The sequence below is a fragment of the Anolis sagrei genome, chromosome 7, assembly GCF_037176765.1.
Source record: "Anolis sagrei isolate rAnoSag1 chromosome 7, rAnoSag1.mat, whole genome shotgun sequence".
Lineage (NCBI taxonomy): Eukaryota > Metazoa > Chordata > Lepidosauria > Squamata > Dactyloidae > Anolis > Anolis sagrei.
The window spans coordinates 24,321,470-24,337,505 of record NC_090027.1 but is presented as its reverse complement, the minus strand read 5'-3'; positions in this window follow the sequence as shown (position 1 = coordinate 24,337,505).

Sequence of the window (16,036 nt, the reverse complement as noted above, 5' to 3'; positions counted from 1 at the left end):
TGATCTGGGGAAAAAAACGTAGCAAATTTTCTGCTACTTGTAAAAGAGGCTATTAAGGATGGTCTGAACAGGGTGTGCTGCACGTAGTTCCTGCAAGGTCTCCCCATCTGGAGTTGTGCCAGGGCTGCTCCCTCGTGAGCCTGCAGCATCTGCTTATTTCAGCCCTTTCCCTCTGTCTCCTCTCATCTACACCCTTCTATTATTCTAACCCGGCTTCCCTTCTTTCAGGCCTTTTTTTATCTGACATTCCACATTCCTAACATTCCCTCTTGAAAAGATTTCTGATGGCATCTGAGTCTGGAAAGAGAGTCTGCAAGCTTCATTTTGATTTAGTGGATTTTAATGCCTTCTCACCTCTGCACCCCAGTAACTTCTTTTAATTCTTAGATCGGTGGTTCTCAACCTTCCTAATGCCATGACCCCTTAATACAGTTCCTCATCTTGTGGTGACCCCCAACCATAACATTATTTTTGTTATGTAATTTTGCCCCTGTATGAACTGTAATATAACTATCAGACTTGCAGATATATTTTCATTCACTGGAACAAATTTGGTACAAATACCCAACATGCCCAAATTTGAATACTGGTGGGGGTGGGTGGGTGGGATAGATTTAGTCATTTGCAATTTATAGTTGCTGGGATATATAGTTCACCTATAATCAAAGAGCATTCTGAACTCCTTCAATGATGAAATTGAACCAATCTTGGCACACAGAACTCCCATGACCAACAATAAATACTGGAGGGGTTTGGTGGGCATTGACTTTGAGTTTTGGAGTTGTCATTCACCTGCATCCAGAGAGCACTGTGGACTCAAACAATGATGGGTCTGGACCAAACTTGGCACAAATACTCAATATGGATGTGTGAACACTGGTGGAGTTTGGGAAAATAGACTTTTGGGAGCTGTAGTTGCTGGGATTTATAGTTCAACTACAATCAAAAAGCATTCTGAATCCCACCAACTTATAGAATTGGGCCAAACTTGCCACACAGAGCTCCCATGACCAACATAAAATACTGTGTTTTCTGATGGTCTTTGGCAACCCCTCTGACCCCCCCCCCCAAAGTGACCCCCCCAGGGGTCTCGACCCCCAGGTTGAGAAACGTCTTAGATGCCAACTGATGCAGTTCAGACTGGTATTTCTAAAAAGTTCTAGCTGTTAATTGCATTTCTGTCCTGCCTTTCATCTGGTTTTGTTCATGACTCTTCAGTTTCCTCCACCCATCTACCTCATGGAGTCAGTTGGAGAGAGAAACGGGGAGACTGAGGCTGGATCTACACTGCCATATAATCCAGTTCAAAGCAAATAATTTGGACTTTATATGTCAGTATAGATGAGGTCTAACTGAAACCACCAAAGTTCATGACCAGGTGGGGATTTCAACTTGAGTTTCCTAAATCAAGATTCAGCATGTAATTACTATATACTAAAGTTTTAATTGTGGGGCAAACACTCCTGAGACGATCCATCACATGTTTATATTTTATTTTGAAACATGATGAAATTTATTGTGTCAACACTAATAAGTCTCTGCAAAAAGAAGGTCTGAATGTTGGTACCCTTGTTCTCAGGGGGGGAAATCCTCAAGGTAAAAACTAGCAGTGCAGGTCTTCCGATCTGACCAAAGTACGATAGCCTCAATAAAGAAGGTGCCTGTTGCTTTTGTCTGCATCAATAGCAGCATCATTGAAGAGAGATATTGACAAGCTGGAAAGTGTCCAGAGGAGAGTGACTAAAATGAACAAGCCCTATGAGGAGCAGCTTAAAGAGCTGGGCATGTTTAGCCTGAAGAAGGGAAGGCTGAGAGGAGACATGATAGCCATGTATAAATACGTGAGAGGAAGTCATAGGGAGGAGGGAGCAAGCTTGTTTTCTGCTGTGCTGGAGACTAGGATGCGGACAATGGCTTCAAACTACAAAAAAGGAGATTCCATCTAAACATTAGGAAGAACTTTCAGACTGTGAGAGCCATTCAGCAGTGGAACTCTCTGCCCCGGAGTGTGGTGGAGGCCCCTTCTTTGGAAGCTTTTAAACAGAGGCTGGATGGTTATTTGTCTGGGTTGCTTTGAATGCAATTTTTCTGCTTCTTGTCAGAGGGTTGGACTGGATGGCCCATGAGGTCTCTTCCAACTCTATAATTCTATGTCTTCAGTGTGCCCAAGATAGCATCCACTGTTTGACATAGTTCAGTCAATAGGAGTGCTTTGCATGGTGTGGGGAACTGAATTATTACACTATGTAACAAAATTTGGAGGGAAAAAAATCTGTTCCTGGTTTAAAAGTGTTATTTCCCATTTAATTCTGCGGTCTTTACTTTGTAAGCAGTTGTAAGCACTTTATTTTGCAGCTGCCACAAACTGTGTTGAATTGGTTGAGACTATGATGAGACATGTATTGAAAAACTATAGCAAAATGTGCTGCGGGATGTTTTTTTTTTTTTTTTTTGCAGTTTAATAAACTTTCCCCATGTTTCTTTGATAGAACCAATTAGGAAATTACATTTATAACTCAGGAACAAACATTGTGTTACATAGTATTATTGACGCCTGTGAGGCTGGGGTTAGGAAGGCACCACGGCATGCCATGGAAACAAGCACAATCCAGGGATTGTGTCACGGGCCTTCTGGCTGAGAAGAACTGGGTGGTGGGATCTCAGGGCTGCCGAGAGAGGCCCCAGAAGCTGCCCTCATTTGAGCCTGTCCCCCCCCCCCCCCCCACACACACACACAGATCAGCCCAGGACTATATATAGCTGCTGGTCTTCCTGTTGCAAACGGGACTGCGTCAGCAGCGCTCTCTTCTGGCCTGGCTCCTGCTGCCTCTCCCTCTCCTCCCATCGCCATTAATGATGCATTGATTTGCTGTTGTTTGCAGCCATTACACTGACTTCTGGGGACCCTAGGGTGCATCAAATGAATGCAGCTTGACACCCCTTGAACAGCTAGGACTCAATGCTAAGGAATCCTGGGAGTTGTCCTTCTGCAAGATCCTTTGCCTTCTCTGCACAGAGTGCTGGGGCCTCACCAGTGTCCCAGGATCCCATGGCATTGAGCCTTAGCAGTTCAAGTGGTGTCAACGTGCATTCATTCAACATTCCCTCCCTCTGAATGAGCGGCTGGCTATCAACTCTGGTCTTACAAAACTTCTGGGATGCGGCCCTCCTCTTTTTTCCTGCCTTCCATCTTGCAAAGCATCACTGCCTTTTAAAGTGAGTCCTGTCTTCCTATCTGACCAAAGTACGACAGCCTCAGTAAAGAAAGTGCATGTTGCTTTTTCCTGCATCACTAGCAGCATCATTTTGAAGTTGAAGGAAGTAGTTGTCCACTACCTTCTGCGGTGAGCAGGCTTCGTGGATGTGACCTTTCTCTTTTCTCCTGCCTTCCATCTTGCTAAGCATCACTGTCATTTTGAGTGAGTCCTGTCTTCCAATCTGACCAAAGTACAACAGCCTCAATAAAGAAGGTGCCTATTGCTTTTGTCTGCATCAATAGCAGCACCATTTTGAAGTCGAGGGAAGTAGTTGTCCCTAGGGCAGCAGAGAACAAACCCGCTATCAGCTTCTGTGACAAACTGCAAGAGGATAACTGTGTTGCCCCCTCAATCCTCTCTTCACCAAGTAGAACATGCCCTTCTTAAAACAAGGCACCCAAATTACGGTGAGGTGGATCAGTAATTGGTTAAATGGACGAACCCAGAGGGTGCTCACCAATGCTTCCTCTTCATCCTGGAAAGAAGTGACGAGCGGAGTGCCATCAGCAGGGTTCCGTCCTGGGCCCAGTCCTGTTCAACATCTTTATTAATGACTGATGAAGGGTTAGAAGGCAGGATCATCAAGTTTGCAGATGACACCAAATTGGGAGGGATAGGCAATACTCCAGAAGACAGAAGCAGAATTCAAAATGATCTTGAGAGATTAGAGAGATGATGGGCCAAAACTAACAAAATGAAGTTCAACAGGGACAAATGCAAGATACTACACTTAGGCAGAAAAAATGAAATGCAAAGATACAGAATGGGGGACAATGCCTGGCTCGATAGCAGTATGTGTGAAAAAGATCTTGGAGTCCTCGTGGACAACAAGTTAAACATGAGCCAACAATGTGATGTGGCGGCAAAAGAAGCCAATGGGATTTTGGCCTGCATCAATAGGAGCATAGTGTCTAGATCTAGGGAAGTAATGCTACCCCTCTATTCTGCCTTGCTTGGACCACACCTGGAATATTGTGTCCCATTCTGGGCACCACACAATTCAAGAGAGATATTGACAAGCTGGAATGTGTCCAAAGGAGGGCGACTAAAATGATCAAGGGTCTGGAGAACAAGCCCTATGAGGAGTGGCTTAAGGAGCCGGGCATGTTTAGCCTGAAGAAGAGAAGGCTGAGAGGAGATATAATAGCCATGTATAAATATGTGAGAGGAGGGAGCAAGCTTGTTTACTGCTTCCCTGGAAACAAGGAACAATGGCTTCAAACTACAAGAGAGGAGATTCCATCTGAACATGAGGAAGAACTTCCTGACTGTGAGAGCCGTTCAGCAGTGGAACTCTCTGCCCCGGAGTGTGGTGGAGGCTCCTTCTTTGGAAGCTTTTAAACAGAGGCTGGATGGCCATCTGTCAGGGGTGATTTGAATGCAATATTCCTGCTTCTTGGCAGGGGGTTGGACTGGATGGCCCATGAGGTCTCTTCCAACTCTTTGATTCTATGATTCTATGATTCTATGTTAGGATGAGATAGAGAATAGCCGACCCCCTTGTTGCCTCTTCTACCTTCTGGACCATGAAATTGTCTGCAAGGCAAGTGAGGAATTTGTTGGACTTTGTACTCTAGGCCAAGTTTGTTTTCCAGCAAATACCAGGATATTTGAAATTGCCCATGACTACTATATCTCTTCTTTGTTCCAGTTTGGTAGGAGCCCCCGGTGGCGCAGTGGGTTAAACCCCTGTGCCGGCAGGATGGAAGAATGACAGGTCACAGGTTCGAATCTGGGGAGAGGCGGATGAGCTCCCTCTATCAGCTCCAGCTCCTCATACGGGGACATGAGAGAAGCCTCCCACAAGGATGATAAAAAAAATCAAATCATCCGGGCATCCCCTGGGCAAAGTCCTTGCAGATGGCCAATTCTTGTTTGGTCAACTGTTGGCAGAAGACTTCATCAAGTCCTCTGTCAATAATTCTGTGGGAGTTTGTCAGGCAATATCTGAAAAGCCACATGTTATCTGTTCCCGATTTGGGGGAAAGGAACCCTAGGAAAAGCCAGCCTGGTGTTTTGCTTGAGCATTGTGCTGCAGCTGTGGAAAACAGTTGAAATGCCTCTTCAGCCATGAATTCTGATGGATGCCCTGGGAGAAGTCACACTCTCTCAGCCTCAGACAAAGGCGTCTGAACTTGCAAAGAAAACCCAACATTTTTTCGTATCAGGAGCAACTTTGTTAAAAGAGGTGCTTGATCCAAAACTGAATTCAAGAGAAATCCCAGACCTCGAAGTTACCCCTCACCTCCAGGTATCAGCACCTGGGTAGTAAACAAGACAGCTTGGACATGATGGCCATCTATAAATATGTGATTGTGGGTCATAAGGAAGAGGGAGCAGGCTTGTTTTCTGCTGCCATGGAGACTAGGACAATGGGTTCAAATTACAGGAGAGGAGATTCCACCTGAACATTAGGAAGAACTTCCTAACTGTAAGAGCTGTTCAGCAATGGAACTCTCTGCCTCATAGTGTGGTGGATGCTTTTTCTTTGGAAGATTTTAAACCAGTGGTTCTCAACCTTCCTAATGCTGTGACCCCTTAATACCATTCCTCATGTTATGCTGACTCCCAACCATAAAATTATTTACATTGCTACTTCATAACTGTAATTTTGCAACTGTTAGGAATCATAATGTTAATATCTGATAATGTTTTCATTCACTGGACCAAATTGGGTACAAATACCCGATATGTCCTAATTTGAATACTGGTGGGGTTGGGTGGGATTGATTTTGTCATTTGGGAGTTGTAGTTGCTGGGATTTATACTTCACTTACAATCAAAGAGAATTCTGAACCCCACCAACGATGGCAATGGGCCAAATTTCCTACACAGAATCCCCATGACCAATAGAAAATACTTATGGTCTTTGGCGACCCCTCTGACACTCCCTTGAGACCCTCAGGTTAAGAAACGCTGTTCCTGATGCCAGTCGGCTGCAGCCCATGCAACCTGATGCAAGAGAAAACTCCTGAAGTCTTTCCTCCACTTCTCCCCCTACAACAGGCAAATGTAGCTTCCTTTGGAAAATAAAATATCTAATTTTCCTTTCACACATAGAGATTAGCTGATGCAACTTTATGCAAATGGATGTGGTCTTTTTTAAGAGAGAGTGAGGCATATTTTATCCATGAGAGTAAGATGCTGCTAGGGTGGCGGTACAATGAGGGAAACACAAGGACATTGCCCTCAATAATTGTAAAGGAAATCTCACTTGCAGTGTCTTTTAACATTTTAGTGGAGCATCCAGAAATACAGTGGGCTCTTGGCGTCTGCTGAGGTCCCAATACTGGCTGTCCCCAAGTTACAAACACTTACAGATGACTCCTAGTTAAGACCAGGGCTGAGACAACAGGAAGCAAGAGAAACCTATCCTTTAGAAAGGAAATTAACACATGGAGGACCAAAGTTTGCCCATGGCTGGCGTAGACCCGAGGGGGTGTCAGAGGGGTCGCCAAAGACCATCACAGGAAGTATTTTCTGTTGGTCATGGGAGTTCTTTGTGGGAAGTTTCTGCTGTTCTTGTTGTGAACCGCTGTGAGTCGCCTAAGGGCTGAGAACAGCGGTATACAAATAAAGTAAATAAAGTAAATAAATAAATAAATAAATAAATAAGTTTGGCCTAATTCTATCGTTGGTGGGCTTCTGAATGCTCTTTGGTTGTAGGTGAACTATAAATCCCAGCAACTACAACTCCCAAATGTCAAGGTCTATTTTCCTCGAACTTCACCAGTGTTCACATTTGGGCATATTGAATATTCGTGCCAAGTTTGATCCAGATCCATCATTGTTTGAAACCACAGTGCTCTCTGGGTGTAGGCAAACTACAACTCTCAAGGTCAATGCCCACCAGACCCTTCCAGTATTTTCTGTTGGTCATGGGAGTTCTGTGTGCCAAGTCTGGTCCAATTCCATTGTTGGTAGATTTCAGAATGCTCTTTGAATGTAGGTGAACTATAAATCCCAGCAACTACAACTCCCAAATGACAAAATCAATCCTCCCATAACACTCCAATAAGAATACATCCTGCATATCAGATATTTACATAGCGATTCATAACAGTAGCAAAATTACAATTATGAAGTAGCAATGAAAATGAAAGAAAGAAATCATGAAAGGCATTGGATTTGCAGTGATGGGAGACATTTGGCTGGGGGTCACCACAATGGCTGGGGGTCACCACAACATGAGGAACTGTATTAAGGGGTCGTGGCATTAGGAACATTGAGAACCACTGCTCTAAGAGAAAGGAAACTTTGAAACCATCAAACTTGTTACAGTTTCTTTTAAAAGTCAAGCCTATGTTACCATTCCTTTCCAAGTCAAGTCACGCTACATATTGAAGACAGACCAAAGCAACATTACAAGCTATTGGTTGTGTCATCAATATAATAAGCCCTCACAAAGAGGTGATTCCTTTTACCAACTCTCTACATATTGGTAGCAGTTATATTTATACATCCTTACAATTTGGTGGCATCATTGCTAATTAGTGGCCAAGCCTTCACAATTAGTAGCAGTAATATACGGGCTCCTTCACACACCTGGAGGGCCAAAATTGGCCCAGGCCTGGTTTAGATGCATCCAGTTATAATCTTGTACTGTTGAAGGCTTTCATGGCCTGAATCACTGGGTTGTTTTGTGTTTGGCCATGTTCCAGAAACATTCTCTCCTGACGTTTTGCCTGCATCTATGGCAGGCATCATCAGATTGTGAGGTCTCTTGGAAACTAGAAAAAGGGGTTTATAAATCTGTGGAAAGATGTCCAGGGTGGGAGTAAGAACTCTTGTCTGAGCTAGGTGTGAATGTTTCAACTAGCATTTGATGGCCTGCCGGTTTTTAGGTGTGGCTTGCTACTGCTTGGGGGAATCCTTTGTTGAGAGGTGATTAGCTGTCCCTGATTGTTTATTGTCTGGAGTTCCCCTGTTTTTGAGTGTTGTTCTTTATTCACTGTTATGATTTTAGAGTTTTTTAAAATACTGGTAGCCAGATTTTGTTCATTTTCATGGTTTTTTCCTTTCTGTTGACATTGTCCACATGCTTGTGGATTTCAGTGGCTTCCCTGTGTAGTCTGGCATGGTGGTTGTCAGAGTGGTCCAGCATTTCTGTGTTCTCCAATCATATGCTGTGTCCAGGTTGGTTCATCAGCTGCTCTGCTAAGGCTGACTTCTCAGGCTGAATTAGTCTGCAGTGCCTTTCATGTTCCTTGATTCATGTTTGGGCAATGCTGCTGCGTTTGGGGATCCCTATGTAGGCTTGTCCACAGCTGCATGGTATACGATAGACTCCTGCAGAGGTGAGAGGATCCCTCTTGTCCTTTGCTGACTGCAGCATTGGCTAGATTTCCTTAGTGCAGTGTTTCTCAACCAGGGGTCAGAGGGGTCGTCAAAGACCATCAGAAAAAGCAGTATTTTCTGTTGTTCATGGAGGTTCTATGGGGAAGTTTGGCCCAATTCTATCGTTGGTGGGGTTCAGAATGCTCTTTGATTGGTGGTGAACTATAAATCCTAGTAACTACAACTCCCAAATATCAAGGTCTATTTCCCGCAAACTCCACCAATGTTCACATTTGGGCATATTGAGAATGTATGCCAGGTTTGGTCCTGATCAATCATTATTTGAGTCCATAGTGCTCTCTGGATGTAGGTAAACTACAACTCCAAAACTCAAGGTCAGTGCCCACCAAACCCTTCTGGTATTTTCTGTTGGTCATGGGAGTTCTGTGTGCCAAGTTTGGTTCGATTCCATCATTGGTGGAGTTCAGAATGCTCTTTGATTGTAGGTGAACTATACATCCCAGCAACTATAACTCCCAAAATCAATCCCTCCAACCTCACCAGTGTTCAAATTTGGGCGTATTGGGCATTTGTGCCAAATTTGGCCCAGTGAATGAAAATACATTCTGCATATCAGATATTTACATAATGATTCATAACAGTAGCAAAATCAGAGTTATGAAGTAGCAATGAATATAATTTTATGGTTGGGGGTCATCACAACATGAGGAACTGTATTAAGAGTGTCATGGCATTAGAAAGTTTGAGAAACACTGCCTTATAATAATAATAATAATAATAATAATGATAATACTTTATTTGTACCCCGCTACCATCTCCCCAAGGGACTTGATGCGGCTTACATGAGGCCGAACCCACAATACATCAGCAAAACAACAATGACAGCAATACAAAACAATAAAATGGAACTCATAGACAAAAAACAACCTTAGTGGGTCTGAAACAAATCAAGAACTTTGGTCCAAAAGCAAGGTGCTGGCTTCTGGAACTGATGAACAACTGCACTGCATCCTGTCAGATCCTCAAAATCTGGAGGAAAGCAAGAGTCATTGCCATCTTGAAACCAGGCAAAGACCGTAATGATCCAAAAAGCTATAGACTAATCTCCCTGTTGTGCCACCTTTACCAAGTTCTGGAGAGACTTATTTTGCATAGAATTATGGAAAAAATAGACCCCTGTCTGATTCCACAGCAAGCTGGCTTCAGGAAAGGCAAAAGCTGCACATTGCAAGTGCTGAACATGACTCAGCACATAGAAGATGGCTTTGAAAGGTAGCAGATCACAGGAGCTGTCTTCATAGACCTGTCAGCGGCTTATGATACTGTAAACCACCGCCTCCTCCTGAGAAAAATGTATAATATTTATTAATTATTATTTATTTACAGCTTTTATATTCCGCCCTTCTCACCCCGCAGGGGACTCAGGGCGGATTACAGTGTACACATATATATGGCAAACATTCAATGCCAATTTTTGACATACAAACATATACAGACATACACAGAGGCTATTTAACTTTTTCTGGCCACCAGGGGAGCTGTCGCTTTCATCGACCTTCTGCGACACTGATGAAGTACTTCTGCATTCCCCGCATGCTTCCACGCTGGAATGCTCTGCTGGAGTCTTCTTTATGGCCTCATAAATTAGTTAATTTAGCCTCCCCACACTTTAAGGTGGTACCTAATTTTCCTACTTGACAGATGCAACTGTCTTTCGGGTTGCAAAGGTCGACAACAGGCTACACACAATTGGTTGGAAACCCACTCCAACCCGGGCTGGCTTCGAATTCATGACTTTTTGGTCAGAGTGATCTTAATGCAGCTGACACTCAGCCAGCTGCGCCACAATCCCGGTGTAATATCACAAAGGACTACCACCTCGCCCGCCTCATAGGAAACCTGCTACAAAACAGGAGCTTTTTTGTTGAGTTCCAGGGCCAGAGAAGCCACATGCACAATGGAGGACCTTCTTGCGGCAACACTCCAGGTGGCCAGCTACTGGTCAAAGGACATTTAATCAACTACCATTCATGTTTAGCCTGAAGAAGAGAAGGCTGAGAGGAGATATGATAGCCATGTATAAATATGTGAGAGGAAGCCACAGGGAGGAGGGAGCAAGCTTGTTTTCTGCTTCCTTGGAGACTAGGACGCGGAACAATGGCTTCAAACTACAAGAGAGGAGATTCCATCTGAACATTAGGAAGAACTTCCTGACTGTGAGAGCCGTTCAGCAGTGGAACTCTCTGCCCCGGAGTGTGGTGGAGGCTCCTTCTTTGGAAGCTTTTAAGCAGAGGCTGGATGGCCATCTGTCAGGGGTGATTTGACTGTGACTCGGGTCATGTAGAAACAATAGAACATGTGCTCCTTCAGTGTCCGTTCTACAGGGATACCCGTGCCAGGCTTATCTTACCCCTGATAGACAAGCACCCAGGCCATTCAGGACAATTTTATACCTCCCTGCTACTTGCGGATACTAATTCAGCTACAACCTACAATGTCGCAAAGTTTTGTGCAGCAGCATACAAAATCCGCCAGGGAATGACTAGTTCCAAAAGTCAACTCTGTGTCCAGTAATCGTCTTCCCTGAATCTACAATTTGGTGATGGATCTGGGCATTGTATGTTTTTACCCTGTTTCCCCTTCTGCTCCCTCACCCATATTGTTTTTAGTAGTTGTTTTTATATTTTTAATGTACCAAACATGCCAGGTTTGTAAGGAAACGTGACACTATTTCCTGTGCTGGTCAATGACCGAAATAAATGTTTTGATTTGATTGATTTGAATGCAATATTCCTGCTTCATGGCAGGGGGTTGGACTGGATGGCCCATGAGGTCTCTTCCAACTCTTTGATTATATGATTTTATATATATGATACCAAGCTTGCAAACGTTGTGTTTTGTTTGTTTGTTAAAAAATGCAATGCAACTGACACGATAAATAAATAAATAGTGGGTCTGTAGGTAGTTTGTGTTTCCTCCGCAGCTTCCCTGTGCAGTCAGTGGTTCCCTGTGCATGTATGGCAAGAACCCTTTTCCTCTGGGTGGGCCTTGCAATCATGATGGCTGCCTCCCTGGACTCCCCCTTCTTGAAAAATGGGCTCATTATGATATTCCAATGAGAGAGAGGGGGCTGTATTCCTGGGCGCCCCCCTGCTTGTTCTCTCAGAGCAGCCTTAGAGGAAGAGGAACCCCTTTCTTGCTTGAGGATTGAGGGAAGGAGGGAGGGGAGCTGAGGGTGACGACGCACGGCTGTTACTAGGCGAGGCCTTGCTGTCCTCGGAACGGGGAGGGAAGGAAGGAAGGAAGGAAGGGAGGAAGGAGGGACAGCAACAGCGCGCGCCTCCCTCCAAAGCCTCCCGCTTTTTGACGCAGGCGCACTGCGGCCTTCCTTTTTTCCCCCTCGCCCTTCACACGCACAAGGCAGCGCGCGCGCTCTCGCTCTCTCGCTCCCTCGCGCGCTCCCTGGCTGGCAGGGGACGACGCGCACGCGCACTCTGGCCTGCTCGCCTCTCCTCTCCCGGCTCCTCCCCTTTTCGCCAACCGCGTTAGCCCCGCCCCGCCTTACCTCAGATGAACCCGTCCGGCCTGGCCTTGAGTTGGCTGCTGCTGCTGCCGCTGCTGTACTTGCATCGCATTGCATTGCTGCTAGGGATCGATAAAGGGGAGGGAGGGGAGGGGGAAACTCAGCAAGACACAGCTATATCCTGTCTTTAGGTATGACATCTTGATTTAGCTTATGTAGATGGTAAGCTCGAGGGAAAAATTGAGCATTTTGTAAGTCGCTCTGAGTGCCTTTTGTGGCTGAAAAGCAGGATAAAAATCCTCTAAATAATAATAATAATAATAATAATAATATTACTCTAAATAATAATAATAATAATTAATAAACAGACCTCACTACCTCTGAGGATGCTTGCCATAGATGCAGGGGAAACGTCAGGAGAGAATGCCTCTAGACCAGTGGTTCTCAACCTGGGGGGGTCACGAGGGGGTTTCAGAGGGGTTGCCAAAGACTATCCAAAAACATAGTATTTTCTGTTGGTCATAGGGTTCCATGTGGGAAGTTTGGCCCAATTTTATCATTGGTGGGGATCAGAATGATCATTTATTGTAGGTGAACTATAAATCACAGCAACTAAAACTCTCAAATGCCAAGGTCTATTTTCCCCAAACTTCATCAGTGTTCATTCACATTGGGCATGTTGAGTATTCATCGCAAGTTTGGTCCAGATCCATCATTGTGTAAGTCCATAGTGCTCTCTGGATGTAGGTGAACTGCCATGACCAACAGAAAATACTGGAAGGGTTTGGTGGCCATTGACCTTGGGATTGGGAGTTGTAGTTCACCTATATCCAGAGAGCACTGTGGACTCAAACTATGATGGATCTGGACCAAACCTGGCACAAACACTCTATATGCCAGGCCCGTAGCCAGGATTTCGTTTCGGGGGGGGGGCTAAAAAATTTTCGGGGGGGAGGGTCGGGGGGGCTGAGTTTCGGGGGGGGCTGAGTCTGAGTGAAAGAGGGTCTACCCTAGCAAACCTTTTGTATCATTACCCCAATACCCCCATGCATATGGGATATAATGAGTATGGTGATCAGATCATGATATGAATAAACATAACAGTTTAAATAATGCACCAATAAGGCCTTTTTGCGAACCACCATGAAAATTTCGGGGGGGGGCTGAAGCCCCCCGAGCCCCCCCCCCCCTAGCTACATGCCTGCTATATGCCCAAATATAAACACAGATGGAGTTTGGGGAAAATAGAATCCTGACATTTGGGAGTTGTAGTCACTGGGATTCACAGTTCACCTATAATCAAAGAGCATTCTGAACCCGACGAACGACAGAATCAGGGCAAACTTCCCACAGAGAGCCTCCATAACCTACAGAAAATACTTAAGGCCATCCAATCCAACTCCCTTCACCAGGACAAGAAAACGTAATCAAAGTCCTCCTGACAAAGAGCCATCCAGCCATAGATATAGATAGATAGATAGATAGATAGATAGATAGATAGATAGATAGATAGAAAGAAAGAAAGATAGATAGATATGATTCACACACAGAGAGATATATTATCATAGATTCGAAAGGGACCCCTAAAGAAGGACAATGATATGTTGCATGTTCCAGGGTGGGCAAACCAGACACTCTCCACATCAACACTGACAAAGAAACAACAAGAAATACTGGTTACCCACAAGCATCAAGACAATACATATTTTAGAAACCAACACTTTCTCATTACTTTATTTTCCAGATCAACAGACTGGGCCACAGCAACGCGTGGCAGGGGATAGCTAGTAATATATAATATTATACAGGGATCACCAAACGCAGCAGCATTGCCCAAACACAAATCAAGGAACACGAAAGGCACTGCAGACTACTCCAACCAGAGAAGTCAGCCATAGCAGAGCACCTGATGAACCAACCCGGACACAGCATATTATTTGAGAACACAGAAGTGCTGGACCACTCTCACAACCACCATGTCAGACTACACAGAGAAGCCATTGAAATCCACAAGCATGTGGACAATTTCAACAGAAAGGAAGAAACCATGAAAATGAACAAAATCTGGGTACCAGTATTAAAAAACTCAAAAATTACAACAGCAAAACAACAGAGAGTAAACAATCAGGCACATCAAATCACCTCTCAAAGAAAGATTTCCCCAGGCACTTCCAAGCCATTAAATGCTAATCAAGGTGGTCAGTTGAAACATTCACACCTAGCTGCAGCAGACAAAAGTCCTTTGTCCCACCTTGGTCATTCCACAGATATATAAACCAATTTTTCTACTTCCAACAGACCTCACTACCTCTGAGGACGCTTGCCATAGATGCAGGCGAGACGTCAGGAGTAAATGCCTCTAGAACATGGCCATATAGCCCGGAAAACTTACAACAACCCAGTGATTCCAGCCATGAAAGCCTTCGACAATACAATATATAATATATATTATAATAATTGTATAATATATAATATACAGTTATTGTAATATATATATATTATATTTGTTGTTGTTCACTGTTCAATCATTTCAAACTCTTCGTGACCTCATGGACCAGCCCACGCCAGAGCTCCCTGTCGGCTGTCACAACCCCCAGCTCCTTCAAGGTCAATCCAGTCACTTCAAGGATACCATCCATCCACCTCAAGAAATAGGTTTCTAAGATCTACAGAGACACTCGCTGGAACACCCCAGCAAGCAATAGTCAAAAAGTGGCAGGCTCAAACCCAGAACCTCAACCAATGGCTGATACCAAATGAGAGACTCCCCCCTGGGCACACAGAAGACTGGGCGACTTGGAAGGCACTGAACAAACTGCGCTCTGGAACCTTGGGATGCAGATCCAACCTCAAGAAATGGGGCCACAAAGTGGAATCCACAACATGCGAGTGTGGAGAAGAGCAAACCACTGACCACCTGCTGCAACGCAACCTGAGCCCCGCCACATGCACAATGGAGGACCTTCTTGCAGCAACACCAGAGGCACTCCAAGTGGTCAAAGGACATTTAATTAACTACCAAGCTTGCAAACTCTGTTTTGTCTGTTTGTTAATGTGTTTAAAATGTAATACAATTGTCTGGTTGATACTGATACAATAAATAAATAAATAAATCCATCCATCTTGCCCTTGGTCGGCCCCTCTTCCTTTTTCCTTCCATTTTCCCCAGCATCATTGTCTTCTCTAAGCTTTCCTTTCTTCTCATGATGTGGCCAAAGTACTTCATCTTGGCCTCTAATATCCTTCCCTCCAATTAGCACTCAGGCTTTATTTCTTAAAGTATGGACGGGTTGGATCTTCTTGCAGTCCAAGACACTCTCAGAATTTTCCTCCAACACCACAGTTCAAAAGCATTTATCTTCCTTTGCTCAGCCTTCCAAAAATACAGAATGGGGGTCGCTTGGCTCGAGAGCAGTACGTGTGAAAACGATCTTGGAGTCCTCGTGGACAACAAGTTAAACATGAGCCAACAATGTGATGTGGCAGCAAAACAGTCAATGGAATTTTGGCCTGCATCAATAGGAGTGTAGTGTCACAACTAGGAAAGTCATGCTCCCCCTCTATTCCGCCTTGGTTAGACCACACCTAGAATATTGTGTCCAGTTCTGGGCACCACAATTTAAGAGAGATATTGACAAGCTGGAATTTGTCCAGAGGAGGGCGACTCAAATGATCAAGGGTCTGGAGAACAAGCCCTATGAAGAGCGGCTTAAAGTGCTGTGCATATTTAGCCTGAAGAAGAGAAGGCTGAGAGGAGATATGATAGCTATGAATAAATATGTGAGATGAAGTCACAGGGAGGAGGGAGCGAGCTTGTTTTCTGCTTCCCTGGAGACTAGGACATGGAACAATGGCTTCAAACTACAAGAAAGGAGATTCCATCTGAACATGAGGAAGAACTTCCTGACTGTGTGAGCCGTTCAGCAGTGGAACTCTCCGTCCCGGAGTGTGGTGGAGG